The sequence below is a fragment of the Sander lucioperca genome, chromosome 7 (assembly GCF_008315115.2).
Source record: "Sander lucioperca isolate FBNREF2018 chromosome 7, SLUC_FBN_1.2, whole genome shotgun sequence".
NCBI classification, from domain to species: Eukaryota; Metazoa; Chordata; class Actinopteri; order Perciformes; family Percidae; genus Sander; species Sander lucioperca.
In genome coordinates, this window is record NC_050179.1 from 2705497 (window position 1) to 2725604 (window position 20108).

The following is a 20108-nucleotide window of genomic DNA, read 5'->3' on the forward strand; positions in this document are numbered from 1 at the left end:
CTATATGATCCTGGTGAAAATATAGTTAAACTTTAAGAGAGACGTTCCTCTAATGTGCAAATCGCCTGTATCGTAGAGGGTAGGCCTACGTGTTGAACAGTCCTGCAATGTGACAACATAACGTCTTGTGAGCGTTGCCCTGCAGCAAGACTGGTGCAATGCTAAATTGCTTGGGGTCACAGTGGTTACAATATTGTTACTGGGAATGTGACTCTGCATCTGTTAGGAATCATATTCATGTATGTGTTGTGTGTTTGCATGTGTGTGTCTGTTGTTGTGTGAATTGATGTATTGTTTTGCCTTGGTATTTGGATTTGTGGCTTATCACACATCCCAGCTGTTTGAGAACGCGTTGTTCTTTGCACTGGCAGAATTAAGAGGCATTTCAAGGGAAAACAAAAGTAAGACCAGAATGGGGTGTGGAAAACAGCATTTTTAGCAGTAAACAATAAACAATATCAGTGCAACCAATTAGAATGAGAGTCAAAATGTACATCAAAATGAGAAGTGGATTGAAAATGTACATTCACTTCAGTCTTTCTGGATTCACATCCTAATAGGGTGTGTATTTGTTTAGTGTACAAGTTGTGTGTGTGTGTGTGTGTGTGTGTGGTTAGCTAGCTGTGACTCCTGCAGTGTTTCTGTTGACTCAGTAAACACACACTGAATAGAATCCTGTTTCTTTCCATGAAAAAAAAAAAAATCAGTGAGTGATATCAGTTATACTGTTACTTTCGATGACCTTTTTTCGTATTGGATTGGATGAAGGATAGACTGTTCAAGTAGCTCTTTAGCTCCAAAATCTACATTAGCTAGAGACTAGCTGTAACCAACAGAGTGTGTGCAGGTGGCAAACAGACAAGTGCATTTGGCCCAGACAGAGTTAACGGATCCCTTATGAGTGGGACTGAGTCAGGTGGGGCTCCACCCTCCTTCACACAGTGGTGTGACCAGGAGGAGCATGGGAAGGAGAGACACCGGGAGGCAGTTTGTCTGTTTGTACTGTGTGAGTTAAAGTGAAACCTTACTCTTACTTTTGTACCTCTGCAGGTGAGACACGTTGCTCCAACAAAGGCTTCTGGATGCGGTGTCTCCCGCGGCTCAGGTGAAAGGTAAGCTGAGCTCCCACCTGCAGGCCCACTCTTTATTGTCTTAATAATGCATACGCTCAGTTAAATTGGCTAGCTATCTGTTTTAACTTCAGTTAATCAAATGGTTTGCCGTCACCGTTCACATGTTACAGTCGCAAGGTTATGGTTTCATTTTTTAACGTACTCTCAACATTTGACACAAATGCGAGTACATTTTACCCAGTGCTGCTGCCAGGAGGGATAACTCACTTTTTGAGCAGAAGAGAGAATTAGGGCATGTCTCTTAATGTGTAAAGTAGATTAACTTTCTGTGTATGTCAGTTTTTATTACGTTTTAAGTATACTTGCTTTCTGCAGCTATTTGATCATGTCAGTCAGTGCTCTAAAGCTTACATTTGTGCTGTTTTCTTCTGCATTTCCACGTGAGCAGTTGGGTGTCACTGTTGAAAAGTTGTAGCGCAGTGCAGCATTGAAAGAAACGGTTTGACAGAAATAAGATCAGCAGCTTACAGGGTGTGTCCGATTCATTTGGGTTAGAAGGGAGTAAATGTTTGGGGTTGGACAAGGACAGTTGGCTACAGAAGGATACTTCAGAGAGATAGGCAAAGGCCTAAAACAGGCAGTTTGCCTGGAGTACATGTTGATCTTTCATTCAGTGGCAGGGGAAGTGTAATGACTAGCTACTATTTCTTGTTTCAGCCTCCCACCCTGAGCACACTGTGTATTTTGGTCTCTCCTGGAAGGATAAGTGTATGAGTGTCTTTATGCGTGTTGGTTAGTTGTATAAACAGGACTGGAGGCAGTCAGCTGTCTAGCACATCTGTCCATTGGGCATAAAGATGCGGGCAAAGTAATGATGTTTTTCCATTACATGGTACCTGCTCGACTCGCCTCCATTCTACTCGCCTTTTTTGGTTTTCCATTATGAAAAAAAGTCCCTGGGACCTGCCAGTGGGTACTTTTTTTAGTATCACCTCCGTCGAGGTTCCAAGCGAGCTGGAGCGATACCAAAAGGTGACGTGAAAACCTGCAGACTACTGATTGGTCGGAGAGAATCGTCACTAATCACTGCGTCATCATTGCTAGCGACAGACGGGGGTGTCCTGAACAAACCCGTCATTTTTAAATAGTTTAGCCAGCGGTGTTGTTTTTGCTGCCTCCAGCTTCTTTTTTTATTTTTAGATTATTTTTTTGGGCTTTTCCGCCTTTAATTTTTGACAGGACAGCTAGGTGAGAAAGGGGAGAGAGGGGCGGAAGAAATTGTCACAGGTCGGACTCGAATCCTGGACCTCTGCGTCGAGGCATAAACCTCTCAGTATATGTGCGCCCGCTCCACCACTGGCCCAACCCGGCCACACGCCTCCAGCTTCTTTTGAAACAAAATTTGTCTTCTGGCTGTGGCAACATAAAAAAACAACAACACACCTTCGACGTTCTGTGTGTGTGTGTGTGTGTGTGTGTGTGTGTGTGTGTGTGTGTGTGTGTGTGTCGCGTTAGGTCACGGCAGTTTCCTGCGGCATCGCTATGACGACCAGCCAGCGCTCGCCTCACGCATGAGTCGGTGCTAAATCTGCAATGGAAAAAGGAGGACGGGGCACCGCGGTCGAGCCGAGCCGAGTAGAGCTGATACTAGCAGTGGGTAAGCGCCAAACGTTTATAAGAAAATGATAAAACAACCAGATAAACTAATGGAAACCAGGTGTTGTTATTACACTTACTCAAATGAATTTACCCTTCTTACTGTAAATGTTTTTTTTTTTTTTTTTTTCTTTTGGTGTGGTTGAATCACACTGATTAAGTTAAGTTAACTTGTAGTGGTGTAACGGTGATCCGTGGTCCGTCCGGATCAACACTGGCGGTTAGGAATACATGTGAACCGAGGATCCATTACAAAGTTTAACCATAATAATAGTGTGAATTACATTTTTACTGTCCCTTATTAACTTGCATGCTCTGGTTTTGATATCCTGAAACTGTGTCTGCTTTCCTATTACGTACAGCCCTGAGATGGTCACAGACTGTACTGTGGTAGCCGTGAAAAAAACACCACTTGCATATCAGTCAGGAAGCGTTTGGATTCAGCCTTGCCCAAGCTGTTAATCTTGGCATGTGTTCGCAGCATGGAAACGTTTGAGATTTAACTGCAAATTACACATTAACCCGGCAAAATGTCTCAACCTGAACCCAGCAGCCCACACCCAGGGCCTACTCTTTTTTTTTTTTTTTTCTCTCACTTTTTGTCTGCCTCAAAAGCCACACACATTCAAACTTTGATTTACTACAATGTTGAGATTATGGTTATAAATACTTTTATAGTCTATCTCTCTGTGACTTACTGGTCACATAGTTCCCTTATCTGTTCTGCATTCCATTTTAAGGCTTAGTACAGTGCACACAATGTAGTGTCCGTCTACTGGGCAAATAATTTAAGAAAATCATGTACTGTTGTTTAACAGTTGCAGGATGTTGTAATTTCTCTCTACATTTCCAATTTACCACATCAGCTTCATTTAATAATAGTACGATGATCACAATTTGGTTTACACAAGTTATTCAATGTCTCCAACAACTGAACTTTAAACTTCATTATTATAATAACTAAGGAGACTTCATAGCCTTTACTAACTGTTAATTGAATTTAGAAGACAGATTTACCTGGACTTTGACTTACAGGAATAACACGATAAATATGGAAGTTGTTTTTAATAGCAGAACTGCTCTCTATTCCATATTTAGTCTTTCCTAAGCTTCTAATGCTGAGATGACAATGAGAGGAATAGGATGGGACAATGAGATATACTGTGTGGGCTATTCCCTAAATTACCATAGGCCTATTTATTGGTACTTAATGTTATCTTAGACCCAGCAGTCTCTTTTGATCAGCAAAGCAAAGTGTAATTTAATGAGATCAACACTGAGGGAGCCAGACGGAGTATTATGTTTATTTATTGTGCCCCTGGTGGTTGGAGAGTGGCGTTCTCCACCTTTTGTGTTGGATCTGAAACTCATTCTGTGCATTAGTTACAGTTGTACAGAAGTTGTACAACTTGACAACTTCACTGTTAATTCCTCGTCTGCTCCGATCGCCAACAGCTCTCTGCTCTTGGCGCATCCACCGTCTCTCACCGGCTCTGTCTTGCACACAGTAGGCTACACGCTAAGCTAATCTTGTTATAGGAGCCATTTACTCCTATAACAAGAGTCGTCATTCTCAACCTTTATGTTTCTCTCAAAGACGCAATGAATGATATCTTGCATATCTTTAACTTGTATGCTGTTTTATGATTGAGCGCCATTTTGTCTATGAAGTAAACACGCCTGCCTGTGTCTGTCTTCGCGCTGTCTGACAGAGCAGAGGGAAGTCTTAGAGAGTAGAGCAGACACACGTCGCTCGCTCTTTCACTTCTTCGAGCACTGGCACCTGGCTAATTGTATTTTCTGGTCCGCTGTAACTTATTACTAGCTCCGGCCGGGGCATTGGGCAATCCTCATTGTTGGACCCTGTTTTGAGTGAGTGAGCCGGGCAGAAGCAGCGGGAGAGTGGGGTTATGCTGAGTGTGTCAGAGAGATGAACTGGCACGGCTTTACAGAAGAAGTAGATCATGTAACGCAACATCAAACTATATCGATATAAATGGAAATTTCTCATCCCATATCTTGTTTAAAAATATATTGATATAATTTAAAAAGTTGATATACTGCCTAACCCTACCAGCCAGTAGTTTGGTTGGGCTGCTAGGCTTAGCTAGGCAGCTAGGCTTAGTCTGCTAAGCCTAGCTCACGGCTGCGGCTAGTTCAAGTTGACGTTTTACGTAGCTAACTAGAGCCTTGAATCACAGTACCGTATGTCATCTCAAAGGGCTTTACAAAGAAAACAGGATGGTCATTCTCATAGAATTGTCACTATATAACTGCATATGCCACCGGGCTGATATGAATGATTAATACTCGTAAATGCTACTGTATGAAGCAGCCGGTGCATGATGCCCCTGCTCGTCTGATGGGAGGGGCTGGACAGAGAGGCGAGAGGGAGAAAGCTGCAGCAGGAGGTCTCACTCTACTTCAAATTCTGGCGTTTATTTGCAAAATACCTACTGCAGCTTTAAGGGAGTGATGGGCACCACAACTAATAACTATAACTCCATAAAACGGTTCCAGAGGTTTGTTCATTTTTATTAATGATGTCAGAACAGCACTGGTTGCATTTGTTTTTTGATAACGCTGGACAATAATGAGTTCTTTTTTTATTTTATTTTTTTTAAATATATCTAGACAGGAGTGTAAGCGGAGCACAATGGCTGTTCAGTCATCAGACCTATTGAAAAAGTCTATCCTCATTACATTACATTAATTTAGCTCCTGTGCTGGCTTGTGACACGACTATCAAGTGACTACTTCAACAAAGGGCAGAACTTGCACCCTAAGCAGATTGACCCAATTACTTCCCATTGACTGTTTTTTTTTTTTTTTTTTTTACAAATCATGAGCAGGTCTTGGTGTGGCAGTATTCATTCATCTCGGTTGTGAGGGCACCCAGCAGTCCAATACGCACAGTCAGCCAACTTTTCTTTTCTTTGGTAAAAGTTTTTTTTTTCCCCCAGATAAGAGGGGCTTGGGGTTTGGTGAGAGGTGACGTGAAGTTGGCTTGTTCCGTCTCTCACCGTTCCTCGCTGGGAAGGATAGTTATACACGCGCCTCGTGCTGAGATCAGAGGCTGGAGGAGGATCTCCCCTAGTATCAGTTTTATGATGTAAGATGTCTCTTGTATGCTGCATGCATTGAAAAACTGCTAGAGGCTCTGGTGTCTGAAAGTTGGGAAACACATTATGCTCTTTAGTTGGAAGATGAAACCTGGAAGACGATAAACTAACATGGACATTGTGAAAAGGATAACGTATAATAGTATGGTAGTGCTTAAATACAAATCATAATCTTTCCATAATCACACATTTTCTACCAAATAGGGCCATTTCAAGAGTGACTTATTTTTTTTTTTTTAGCTTTAATGTGCAGGACAGAGTGATGTGTATTTAAAGTGTTTTGACTAAAGCATTTGCAGGGACGTATGTAAGACCTGATAGTATGTTTAAAGTTGTTTAGTACAAGTCGTGCTTTGTAGTTTGATTAATTGTACTAACTTGACGGCTAAAATGTTTTGCAACGCTTTGAAAATACAGACATCATCTGTAGGTGTGTGATTGACAGCTCAGACTCTGACTCATTTCAAAACTTCCCAGGAGCAGTAGTGCTTATTTTCCCTACACTCTCTGCCTTTTTCTCCAGTTTGCGCTTCAGCTGCAGTATAGCTTGATACTTCTCATAGGTTTTGCACCACAGTTTAACTGGCAAAGCAGTTTTAAATGTTTATAGCCATAGTATTTTTGCTCTTGAGTTGATGGGAAGGTAGAAGCAGCAGGTTTGTGTTGGCAAGAGATACCATTGCAGAACTCAAAACAATCTAGCTCAAAGTTGCCAGTTAAAATGCCCAAATAACATTTATTTCAGAAAATGTATAAGCCATAATTTATTCATCTTTGGCAGCTGGTGAGATTAAAATGGTATATTACAATCTGAGGAGTCTGTAATGGGCTCCTATCCTCTGCCTCCCACTGCGCTGCTCTTTGCTTACGCATAATTAATTCAAGTTATTTATCCCACACCTTGTCATCGATTATCCCTTGCTTAATGACCCTCCTTCTGTCCAGTCAGGATAGGCAGCCTCCAGGTCTAAGCTGGCAGCTATCTTCCTCCCAGGCCCTTACTCCTCCTGTGTCTCCAGCAGACAGGCATACCCTCACCACACTCACTCCCCTGAGTACCACACTTTGCCCAGCCCGCAGCCTGTGCTGGCTTAATCACACACCGGCTCATTTTCTGCTCCTTTTTTTCTGTATCTATTTCTTTTTCTACGCAACCTCCACATCTTATCATTTCCTTTTCTGCCGCAGAGGTCTTCAGCTCTATAAAAAATGTCTTATCATAATGTAACAGAGCCTTTTAAATCGCTGCAGTGACTTAAAGTAGAGTACAAGAGAGACTGTAATTTGCATATCCTTTATATATAATTCAAGGTGCAACATGATAAGTAAAAATGGCTGATACATTGCGTTTTTGTGCGTTGACTTTTTCAGCTATAGGAGTGGAAATACGGGAATGGCATTTAGAGCTGGAGGGAAGCTACATGTGAAATTTGTTGTTGATACTGTCAAACTCTTAGATGGGTATTTTCATAAATAAACTGCTTTTTTGTCATCTGAGCAGAATCATGTGTTACACATGACATATATTCTGTTTTCACCTTTATGAAACCACGGAAGGTTTTCTTATGCCGCCTCTTCTTTCTCCGCAACATCCTGCTATGCCACGGAAACTGAGGGTGGCCCCAAGTAAATTGCTGTTAACCCCTACTCTTCCTTGTTGCAGTTTGGTATTAAGTGCCTTACTGAAGGGCACCTAGTTAGAAAATAAATTGAACCTCTCCCACAGGCAGGACATTCAGATCAACAGCTTTGATGTTACCAGCCTACTTTCTTTAGTTAGTCATGTCCCATCTCTGGTTGTGTCTTCACTATCCACTTCTTTTCTGTTCTATCTCACTAGTGATATGAGGAGAATTTAAATGGTTGAGCCAGTCCCACAGACTGTGTGTAATACTTTTGAGTAAAAGTGTATACAGTGGGGCGCCTGGATAGTTCAGTTGGTAGAATGGGCGCCCATATATAGAGGTTTACTCCTCGATGCAGCTGTCCCGGGTTTGACTCCGACCTGCGGCCCTTTGCTGCATGTCATTCCCCCTTCTCTCTCCCCTTTCATGTCTTCAGCTGTCCTGTCGAATAAAGGCCTTAAAATGCCCAATAAATAATAATAAAAGTGTATACAATGCTAAGAAAAACAAATACAAAGACAAATACACTCAAATAAATGTAAACTAATAACACTTAAATAATTGTTTTCCGAATTGGCATACTTATTAAATAATCTCAATAATAAAAATCCAAATAAGAAGTGGTTCTACTACAAGGGAGATTTTCCCATTCATTACTTAAAATTGTAGGTAGTGGTGAATTGTCCCTTATTCTGTACAAAACACTTCAAAAATATTGGTTACGGACACTCTACTACATTCATCACATTGTACATCTTAAATTGGCAACCTGAATGACCTGTTACGTTACTGGGACAATGTTCTGTGCGAGTCCATTTTTTATCATCAAATTCTGCGATTCCGTTTGCGTAGGGAAAGGTTCCGTCCGTTTTGCACACAGACAAAGATTGTAGGAAGTGCTTTTTCATTAGTCATTGCAGGTTTCTAATGTATGATTTAGTTATGTGAGAATAAAAACTGAAACGTATACACACGCAACTAGCCTATATGCATACAGAAATTATGTACATGCTTGTGTATTGCATACAGAGCAGGGAAGTGAGCTCCGATCACAAGTGGTCACTCAAGACACGTGGAGACTAGGGCTGCAGCTAACAATTATTTTTGTAATCGAATATTCTAGCGATTATTTCATCGATTAATCGAGTAATTGGATGAAAAATGATTTTGCCTCAAGGATCACTGTACCGTGGACGGCACACTTTGTGGCTGTGGCGTCGCTGTAACCTCCACTCATGAACGTTTTTATAACTTTAAAGCATTAAATCTTCAAAATATACAGTCATGCGACACAACAATTGAAAGCTTAGTCTCTCATGATTCAATTAAGCCCACACACAAAGCATAAGATGATTTATAGAACTTATAGAATTTATAGTTATAAAACGTAGCTTCTTACCGATTTTTCCTGCTAAAAGCTAAGGAGTTAGCCATCACGGGGGTGTCTTTGGTGTCTTTTTAGCCTTCACAGGAGTTTTTCTATCCAGCCTGGAACTTGTGCCTTTTTTCAGAGTTGTTGAGCAATAAATCCAAACTCTTACATCCTAGATTTATCCACTTGATGTCCATAATTTATCACGTTTTCGGTCATTTCTGCCGCTAGCTCCGTGCTCTCCGCCATCGCACCACTGAATGTTGTGTGCGGCGTTAATAACAGTCCGTGTGAAACAATGACTGAGCGGAGCGGGCCGTATAACGCGACTGATTGGAATTAAATGAAGCTTCGAGGCAGAGAATTTGCCTCAAAGGTGTGAACTAACATACTTAGAGCTGTCCACTTGGGATCGGATCACTCAGGACGGATATTAAAACCAGGTCAGATCAGTGTGTGTGTGTCTGCATGTTGATGCATTTGTATGTAAACAAAGTGGCAATGCTTGGCAGCATTGTATTCATCAGCTCGACCTGCTGGTTCTCACACACAGCCGCCACTGGCCTGGATCCAACCGTGCAGACAGCCAGCTGGCTTGGTCTATCTACCAGGTCAAATGTGGTTCTAGTGTGTGAAATGGAAATGGATTGGTGAATTGAGATTTTTTTAAGAAAGGGGGACATGGCTGCTTTATTAAAACAGTTAGGAATATAAATAATAAGTTCTTGATGGTGGGCTGACTAAGCTTGACCTTTCACTGAGAGGGGTTTTTCTTATCACTTTAAGAGGACTAAATATTTGTCAAGATACATGGTACAACACAAAAATGATACAGATACTGGTGTATTGTATGGTAGCGATGGGAATTTTAGACACTGCAGTTCTTGTTTGAGATTTCAGGCAGTGTGCATGTTAGGTCAGACATTTTGTGAAGTGTGATCATTTGTATTAGGACGTTGAGGGCTCAAAGTAGGTATGTGATTGGTTCACACATGGATATTAGAGGCAGGGGAGCACAAAAAGATTCTTGATGAGATCCTGTTCAATAAACCAAATGGGATCTGTGCTTGTGTTTTGTTGTAACCTTATCTCTGGCTCTGTTTTCAGATACATGTTGGTTAATCTTTTCTCCCCTACTTTCCACCCTCAGCCTGAACCAGAATCTGAGCTCATTTCCCACCCCCTTGTAGGGAATCCTAGGTCTCGTTTTCAGGCTATGTTTATCTTGCTCTTTCCCTTCTCCCTGACAGAAGCCGGCTGTGTGTACGAAGGGAGGTTGTGTCTCCTTCCAGTCTAACCTGAAACACAGAGAACAGTGGAGGCACTCTTCCCACGTGACAAATCCTTAGCCCCTCTCCTTCCCCCCAATACTCAGGTCACATCTGGGCAAGAACTCAGATAACCTCTGACAACTTTCCTGGACTACATACAAACTTAAATGCTCAATCGGATGAGTGAGACCTCAAAGAAAGTTAAAAAATGGTCATATAATAGCTACATGATGCAAATTGTTAAAATAACTGCAGCATCTGTGAAGGGCATGCTGGGTAGAACAGGGTGGAGAATGTGGTAGTGTAGTGAAACTATACTATGGTAACAGACCACCACAGTCCGCACACAACAAAGGGAGTTACCTATTTTAAGTAAGATTAAATGGGAAGTCTGTCTGGAAGGCATTTTCTCCATGCCCGTTCCTTAAAATATACGTGCACCCCTCCCCCGCAAGACTCAGAATAGAACAACTAAACCACACATCCTCCCACAGTGTCACAAAATTAGTCTCCTTTTAAAACTGTAAAAGTTGACCTAGTTCTGCCTTCTTCATGTCTTCTTAGACACAGTAGTTACATCTTTTGATTTACCATTTGTTTTTATTTAGTTAGAGATTTTTCGATGTTTTAGAATGTTAAAAATTTCACTTTCTAAGGCTACTTCTCCCATTTCTTAGGCAGCTATGACAACTTGATGGATCTGTGACCATCACTTCAAATATTTCTATTGCCTTAAGACATTTACTAGGACTGACCTAAGGCCAGTGTTATTACAATTTTAATACCTAGATTCGGGTGAAGAACATGCCAGTTACTCGTTGTTTGTTGTTTCAGTTATGTTTTGTAGTGCACATAGTATTTTTAGTTTACTTTTGTATGTTTTTAGAACATTGAAGTATGGTTTAGTTTTTGCACCTATAATTTAAAATTTCCTTCTCATTTTTGTAAATGATAATGACTACAAAGAACATAAATATCATCTTTTGCTTCTTCATTTCTTGATGTGTTTCTTAGCAATAGTTTACAGGATGGTAGAGTAGATGAAAAATGACATGATGTTTCTGATTTTTTTTTTTTTTTTTTTTTTTTTTTTTTACTGGAATAGTGAAGGCAACTGAACAGGTGGATGCTGTTAGGATAGAAACAATGTCTGAGCAATCCTGCAGCAGAGGCCGTGGTTGAAATGCACTGCACATATCCAAATGAAAAAACAAATGTCTGCACATCTGCTTGTGAACATCCCCACTCTCCCCATTATACCATTTAAAGAAAAAAAAAAAGTGGTCTGTCTGCTACTGGATGCTGCAGTGTTAATTGTTGATGCACATGCTGGTGCCACCCTATTGGTGTATATCTAGGCCATTTGGCCATCCATTAGTCCTGTTGTCACAGGAGACGGGGGGGTTAACAGGGTTGGGGGTGCTAAAGGGAGGACAGATGGGAGTGATGGAGGGAGAGTCTGGACTTAATCTATGCCTTCATATTAGCAACAGCTGGCTTGATGTCTGTCAGTATTGCAATTTGCAAGACTCACACATAAGCCACTCAAGGCCACATTTGTGTTTTGGTCACTTAGTCTCCTTTTGAAGTTGAGATTATGATAGTAGCTATGTTTCCATCCACACGTTTTTATCCGAATTAAGTGATATCGAATGAAAAATGCCTTATGGAAACAGTAAAATTTTATTAAATTTCATGAATATCGACTCAAAGGAAATACGTTCGGTCTCATCGGATTTTATCTTGATCGATATACAGCTTATGCGATAAACGCTGATGGAAACGTTATTTGCCGAATAAATAATGAATTACGATTAAGTTTTATGGTTGCAAGTCATTTTATGGTTGCAACCCGCCACAAAACGAAGAAGAAGAAGTTTTAGTTCATTTCCGCCCAGTATTTCCGCTCTGTTTGCACACATGGCGGGTGTCAACAAAGACAGATGGAAGTGGACGAACGAGGAGACGAGAGACTTTTTGAATTTAATTTACGAGCAAAATATAACGCTGTCGTTCCAACACCACAGGCCGCCTCCATTGTCGTCGGGCATTTACCTGCATCTGCATCATCACAGCAATGTGATGATAGCGTCGTCGTTTTCTTATTATAGCTTGATATGTCGCTATCAGCTGGCACATAAGCACTATTACAACTTGTGCAATATTGATCATTTGGTGGTAGATGGCGCGATCCATTTTGTCTAGCAAAACTTTGTTCGCAAATGTTTGCTTGAATGTTGTGCGATTCAGTGCGAAAATGATATACCAATTTGACCGCAAAACAGCCTGTGACGTCATTATGCACAGGTTTTTATTCCCTTTAAAGCCGTTGGATGGAAACACACTTTCACCAGCTTTATTCGCATGAGTTTTTTTTTACCAAACTTCAGATAATTCGATTGACAAGTGGATGGAAACTTAGCTACTGAGTACTGTTTAAGAATGGTGTACTTCTATACCTATTTACCTATACCTATTTGAGATAGACATATAAATACCTTGTTTTTCTCTTTGAGGTAGTACAATAAGTTAGTTGTATTGCCCCCTTTTGATGTTTTCTTGCACTTCTTACATATTACCATAGTTTGTTGTTAGGGTTGGGTATCTGTTGGGTTTTATCCAATACCGGTGCCTACTCGGTATTCTTTTAAACAGTTCCGGTGCTTAAACGGTTCTCAAACCGGTACTTAAAAAAAACGAAACCGCACACACTTTGTCAAAAAACAATACCCTTTTATTTCCAGGGCCAAATTAAACACCGTTAACTTAAATCTTTAAACAATATAAATACAAGTAACATATGGTAATAATAAATAAACCAATATAAAATACAAATTCACATTTACATAATATCAAATAAAACAATATTGTATTATGACTTTTACTTTAAGCAGAGAAATATCTGACACTGAGCAGTAACACACAGTATAGCCTCGTATATTGCGTGTACCTCGAACACTACTACAATCTTTAGCTAACCTATCTGTTGCGTCCCTGTGTAATTGCAAAATTGCGCCTTCTAAATCTAGTGTTGACACTTAAAACATTTTGCACACACTACTGGTCAAAAGTTTAGGGTCACTTCGAAATTTCCATTCCACTCCATTATAGACAGAATACCAGCTGAGATCAGTTGCATTGTTTTTTAACCAGGGCAGCAGTTTTCAGATTACATTATGTGCTTACATAATTGCAAAAGGGTTCGCCAATGTTTTCTCAGTTAGCCTTTTAAAATGATATCAGATTAGTAAACAGAATGTGCCTTTGGAACATTGGATGAATGGTTGCTGATAATGGGCAATGTAGATATTGCATTAAAGTGGGCAATGTAGATATTGCATTAAAGATCAGCCACTTCTTTATACAACAGTCGAGAACCCTTTTGCAATTATGTAAGCACATAATGTAATCTGAAAACTGCTGCCCTGATTAAAAAAAACAATGCAACTGATTTTAGCTGGTATTCTGTCTGTAATGGAGTGGAATGGAAATTTCTAAGTGACCCCAAACTTTTGACCGGTAGTATACATACACGACTTTTTATGAGTTTTACATTAAGCCGAAAGTCAGCTGACACTGAGTGGAAGTATAGGACATAGCACATGTTGTCAACACGCTGTTGAATGGCAACGGTGTTTGCTAGCCTACTTGATATGCAAGATTTGCGGTTGGCATTAAATTACTAGACTTACCTGAAGAGGAACGGCTGCTGTCATCATCATCATCATCATCTGTGATGTCCACCACCACACTGGCAGGGCTGGGACTCTCTTCAATTTCTCCGGCGAGGCCGACACTGGCTGCTGCTGTTGAAGCGCTTTGCCTTGCGTCACATAGGTTATCAAACACGGTGCATTGTTCGGCTTTTAAATAAACTCCATGTGTCGCCAGATGTTTAATCAAATTCGACATGTTCCCTCCCTTGCATGACATTGGTTTAAGGCATCTGTTGCATGTCGCAGAGTCTGCATCCTTAGACGTGAAGTGCAGCCAAACCTCGGAGCGTTTTGCCTTCAGCATCTTCATTGATCCTCTCACTATCAGTTCTGATCGACAAGTGTGCTGAGTAGCGGCACTGATGTCACGCAAGTTGACGCCGGAACACCAGGGGGCAGTAAAAAAAAAAAGTCAGGCACCGAAATTTTCGTTCTTATTCGGCCTCGTTACTACCGTTAACGTTGGAATCGGTGCCCTATTGGCACCGCGTTTCGGTACCCAACCCTATTTGTTGTACATCTGATATTTTGTAACCAAACCACTTCCACACTACTGTAGTTGCTTCCCTTTTTGGAACTACCTCATCCTCATAGTTAGATCGGTCAAGCATGCTAACAAAATACAGGTTAGAACATGTAAACATGTTCCCTTCCAGACACCTCCCTCTGTTTTCCCTCCCTCATCCTCCCAGTCGGTGTAATGATTACTAAAAACGAGCATGCCTCATGGCCATGTGACAGCAAGACCAGTGCTTTCACCACAACAAGGTAACTGTGGGTCAGACAGCTTTTGTTTTTGTTTTTTTGTCTGTCCTTCTTCTCATAGTTCGAGGTCGATGTGTGAAACAGGTATGTATGTTATTGACTGGCCTGGTGCTGCCACCTCAGTGTTATCTATCTTATCTTCAAGTTGTTCCTATCACTGGGTAAATATTGGCCTAGCGCCTGTGTAGCATGACAGCGGTAGATGGAGTTAATGTTAGCCTAGCTTGGCAAACTGCAGGTGCTGTGTACAGTGAGTGGTGAGAGCCGAGGTGTAGCTCGATTGCATGTTGTGTTTCAGTTGTAATAGAAGGTCAGTCAAAGGGGAGAAGGACTGCTTAGAGCAAGCGAAATGGTGCTTGAATTTCTCCTTGGATTCTCATTGGACCGGTTCCTCTCATGTTTGTTTTTTTCCTTTGTCAATATACTGTATTTCAATCTAATGTGACTTGAAAAACCTTTACTCACTGAGAATACAACAAATGTTCTTCTATTTCAGTGTTTCTCCTAGCCAGGTCACATAAGGTTACGTGCCACTTTCATTTCCCACGCATCTGTATTTATGATGGCCCCACTGATATATCTGAATGTCCTTTTGCTATTGATGTCCCCTCACAGTGGCACCTTCTCTATTTGACATACTGCATCTTCTCTTCCTTCTGTAAAGGACAACACTGAACTCTGTAACCTCAGAGGATACAGTAGCCTAATGTTATGATTTATATTTGGACATTAAAAAAGTGGTTTAAATTAAGTTTTTTATATATATAAACTTAAAATGTGTTCATGCATATCAGTTTTGCAATTAGGCAATTCATATTGTTGAGTTTAAATTTATGGAATAGACCTCCTCCAATATAGTAAGACTAGACTAGTATAGACTGTAACTCACAGCACAACTGCTGGTGTGCCGTGTGATGTGCACTCAACGCGGCCCGCTCCTCCTCTGCTGCTGGGAATGGAGAGGAGCATTTTCTCTCTCTTTTGGCGCTACATCCTGTGCATGTGTAATCCTCCATTCAGTCTGCAGCAACAAGGCACGCACACACACACTCACGGCCACGTATGCACATCCAGTCATCCACACACACATTTTCTATGCTTACGTCATTCAACAAACACCACACAGACACTATTGGAATGGCCTCCGTACATGCTCAACTGACAGACCCACACACAATTACACATTAAGCATGTGTGATTCCACACCCATGCTTAGTCTAGACTGTGCAATGTGCTTTCAATGTCTTTCTCCCAGCAAATCTCCGCCCTGCAGCTGTGATTGGTTTGTCCTGTCAGTCTCCATGTCTGCCCACATCTTGACCCGCCCTAGGGCCTGCACTGTAAGTGGTATTAATGTGTGTGTCCGTTCTGATACAGTTTGGCAGCCTGTTTTTTACTGTTGTGTAATGCTGAAGCTTAATGCTCTTTTCCATGCAGCCTGCACCGCTCTCAGGGTTCAGCATGCTATTTATAGACCTGCTTCACAAGGACAAAAAAGGCTCCTTTTCGGGAAGAATAATTATACCTTTTCCCTTTCATATCTTGGTTGGTCATAGCTGCCTCTTTGAAAGGACAAAGGAGCAGAGGGCAGGAGGAAGAAATGCACAGATGTGATTGCAAGATCCGAAAAGAAAAGGGAGTCAGGAGGCTGAGAGAATGAGTCACAGAGGCAGGGTGAAACGGAGGGAAGCAGGGAGTGGTGTGACAAGTATACGGACGGATGTGAGTGTACTTGTGTATTTTTAATATGCGCATATATGTATTTGTAGAGGGAGGGTACAGTTCGTCAAGCGCCAGGACTCCTCCAGCACTACCTGTGGTTTCCAATTACCAGTTTATGCTATAGTCAACCCACAGGTTTCTACTTCTGTCACCTACCAGTAGGGCTGCACGATTATGGCCAAAATGATAATCACGATTATTTTGATCAATATTGAGATCCCAATTAATTATCACGATTATTTGTTGATTTTAACCAAAACAAATTTTATTGTCACACAGGCTAATTATAACTGCGTTCACATCCATATTGTGACATTCCTGCTAATGTACAAATATGTGCATCAAAATAAAATAGGTCCTCTTATTCACCAAAATTCAGTGCATCTCCTTAAAGAATAAATAAAGATAAATAAAAACAATAAAGAAAATATAGCAAAACTTCAACAGGGCACTATTTTCCATTGTGTAAATATATTTTAGGAAGCAAAATATAAACTTGCACCTGCATAATGGATGTGAAGAACACTAAAAATATACAATCAATAAAAAAACATATATATATATATATATATATATATATATATATATATATATATATATATATACAGTGTTGGGCAAGTTACTTCCAAAATGTAATACATTATAGATTACTAGTTACTGTCATTTGAGAGTAATTAGTTATATTACAATATTACTGTCTCTGAATTGTAATGCGTTACACTACTTTTGCATTACTTTTGAGTTACTTTCACCAAAATAACAGGGGAAGTTTGATTTGGCAGCTAGCTTGTGAATTTCACCACCGGATCAATAAAGTCTCCTCTTTATCCACTTTAATACATCATAGATTATTCATATTTTGTATAATTAATATAAATATGCAAAGTAACTAAAGCTATACAAAATAGATAAGTAAAACATATAATAGGCAAGTAGGAGAAAATGAAAATACTCAAAAGTATGGCATTGTTGTAAAATGTTTGTTTATAGCACTTCAATAAGAAATTCATGTTTAGGTTAAAACACTCTAAAGGAAATGTTCAATTATAGTGTGATTAAAACTCACTATTAACATTATTTACAGTACTTGATTTACAGCTGATTTGTGAAAAGGTAGCCTACACAACCTTATTTAACAGTAATTTAGTTTTACTGCGAAGCGTCACAGGAAGTGCTTTTATTTTGAAGTAAGCTACACGGAAGTTGTCTGTTGTGTAGCCTACTCTTGCTAGCTTACTGAGAAGCAACATGTCTGTCAGGCTGAAGTTGTTCACTTTCTTGTTTGTAAAACTGCAACATATTGAACAGTAAATGGTCACAGTAAAAGACAAACGCTTTTGGTCGTCATTCGAAGCCATTCCACTACAGGCATAGTTACTCTCCACGGCTGATAAAATGCAATGATATTTAAGTGTAGCAAGCCTCAACATTAATTCCCGACATGTTTATATCTGTCAGCCGCTGACGTACCGTCACCTGTTGGGACATACATGCTGTCCGTACCGTCTCTGGTTCTGGCTCTGACCACGGGAACAGGAACAGGACAGCTCACTTCAACGCAGCGTAATAACTCCTGAAAATAATATCCATCTCGCAAATGTATCTGTCTCTGCAGTCATCTCAACCATCGAATACAGCGACAGGAAAATAATACGGCTTTTTTTTTTTTTCCTGTGAAGAAATGTGTCGCGGTGTTGGTGAATTCTTAAAAAAACCAATGCACCACTAAATGTTGCGTTAAAATGCGTTGTAACTCGCGTTACTGAGATTGTAACGAGTATAATATTACCGAAATTAATTAGTAATGCGTTATATTACTGCGTTACTGAAAAAAGGAATACATTACTGTAATTGCGTTACTTTTGTAACGCGTTACTCCCAACACTGTATATATATATATATATATATATATATATATATATATATATATAATATAGCTATATATATATATATATAGCTATATATATAGCTATATATATATATAGCTATATATCTGGTACTCTATTTCCTCTCTGGGTTTTCTGTACATCGCAGGCAGTGCCACCTTGGAAAAATAATTGCGCGAGGGGATCACGTTCGATGGATGCCTGAGTTGACGTTGTGGGATAATTAGTCTTTGCAACGCATTTCTTGGCCCTCATACATTCATCGTATTGAACTTTATGGTGTTTTTCTTTTTAAGTGGTTAAAGAGGTTTGTTGTGTTGCTTTGTGGCGCCAGCACAACTTTACGGCACTCTTTACATATGACCTGCCAAGCCCCTCGGCTTCGCCCTCTGCTGCGTTAGACATTTTTTTGTTTTCTTTGTTAAGATAGTTTATAGCCTTATGACCGACTGCTATCTGTTGTGGAATTTTCCTCACGTTACTCTGTCCTCTGTGACTGTCTACATCTAGAAACTAAGCTGCGCGGTGCAGGGAACAACTCTGATTGGCTCATGGAGGCATGTGATCAGACAGTGGTTTACGGAGCGCTAGATTGGCTTTGCCAAAAAAAAAAAAAAAAAAAAAAACTTTGATGCTGTTTGTTTGATACTGTGTTCTATGAACGGAATGACGCATTTTAAATAGGGCTATAAGAAAAAATCAATACACTTGATTATCACGATATTTTATTTTGCAATACTGAATTACTAATCGATTTTCAAAAACACAATATCGAGTTGTTGTTTTTTTTTGTTTTGTTTACGTGCCAAAATATTCTTGTAAGACAGTGGTTCACGTTTATGTTGTGTTTAAACCCCCTACCACTAGATGGCTATGCTGAGACACACCACTAGTGTCCTTGCCTAGCAGTGCCTGACTTTTTACTAGAAGCTAGCAATGTAGCTATGGCTGAACTTTGGCCTACTTTAGCATATACAAATTTGCTCACTAAGAACCTGTAAACCACAATCCCAAACTGGCAGTTTGACTTTCTGTGTACTGAATTGTTTACTTAAAGTAAACTTCTTTGACTTTTATGCACATCATGTCTTTTTTTAAATATTTGTTTTTTTTAAATTATACTTCCCAATATATTGCCTTACACACAGTATCGAAATATATTGCAATATATTGAATTGTGACCCATGTATCGTGATACGTATCGTATCACCAGATTTTTGCCAATACACAGCCCTAATTTTAAATATAATTTGATCGTGGGGAGCCAAAAACGTGATTGTGATTCAAATTGTATTAATTGTGCGGCCCTACCTACCAGTATGTACACTTTGACAAACAGCACTTTCCTCATGCACCAGTGTAATCGCAGTTGAATGATGTGGGAGAGTTAAATGATGAATCAGGCTGTGAAAATGTTCTATGAATGAATTTTATGTAACACACTGTTCTTGGATGTTGTAATTGCGGTCTTGTAGGCGAGACTGCTCTGTAGGCTGGGAGTCAGAGGGTCTTGTCTACTGAATGTGTTTGTGCATTGAAAGAAAATGAATGGGATTATATTGATCTGAGCAGAGAACAGTGTGGCCGTCCAGACAGACCCAGGTGGTAACAGATACGCTCCATTAACCTCAGTGTTTTACCGGTTTGCTCTGGTCAGCTCTCCACTTGTTTGAACAAGCATAATGTTTAAATCTGTCTGGAAACAGCCGTGCCCTAGCCTGACAAGCCAGACCCACATCAAGATGTTGGGTCTGGGAACTCACCGTTGGCAGGGCTCAATCCGAGGGGCGGGATAAACGGTTGTCTTTCAAATTTTCTCTGCACGCAATAGGATAGCGCTACAACCAGGCAGAGCAACGCTAGTTGATAGATTAAACATTTGCCGTATCCGGTCGGCAAA

The 20108-nt window shown here is 40.3% G+C and overlaps 1 protein-coding gene across 9 annotated transcripts in view; it reads left to right on the plus strand.

Annotated features, from left to right (window-relative positions):
* Positions 1-20108, plus strand: part of osbpl5 (oxysterol binding protein-like 5) — a 64086-nt gene that overhangs the window by 16368 nt on the left and 27610 nt on the right. For 2 of the 9 annotated variants that reach the window (XM_031282836.2, XM_036003093.1), the window contains exon 2: positions 1051-1112. The exons of 2 other annotated variants lie outside the window; for them this stretch is intronic. The gene's annotated coding sequence lies outside the window, so the exon portion shown is untranslated. Of the gene's footprint in view, positions 1-1050; positions 1113-2677; positions 2731-15855; positions 15941-16181; positions 16323-20108 lie in introns of those variants that run through there. 5 more of the 9 variants (XM_036003094.1, XM_031282839.2, XM_036003092.1 and 2 more) reach the window with 5 other exon arrangements.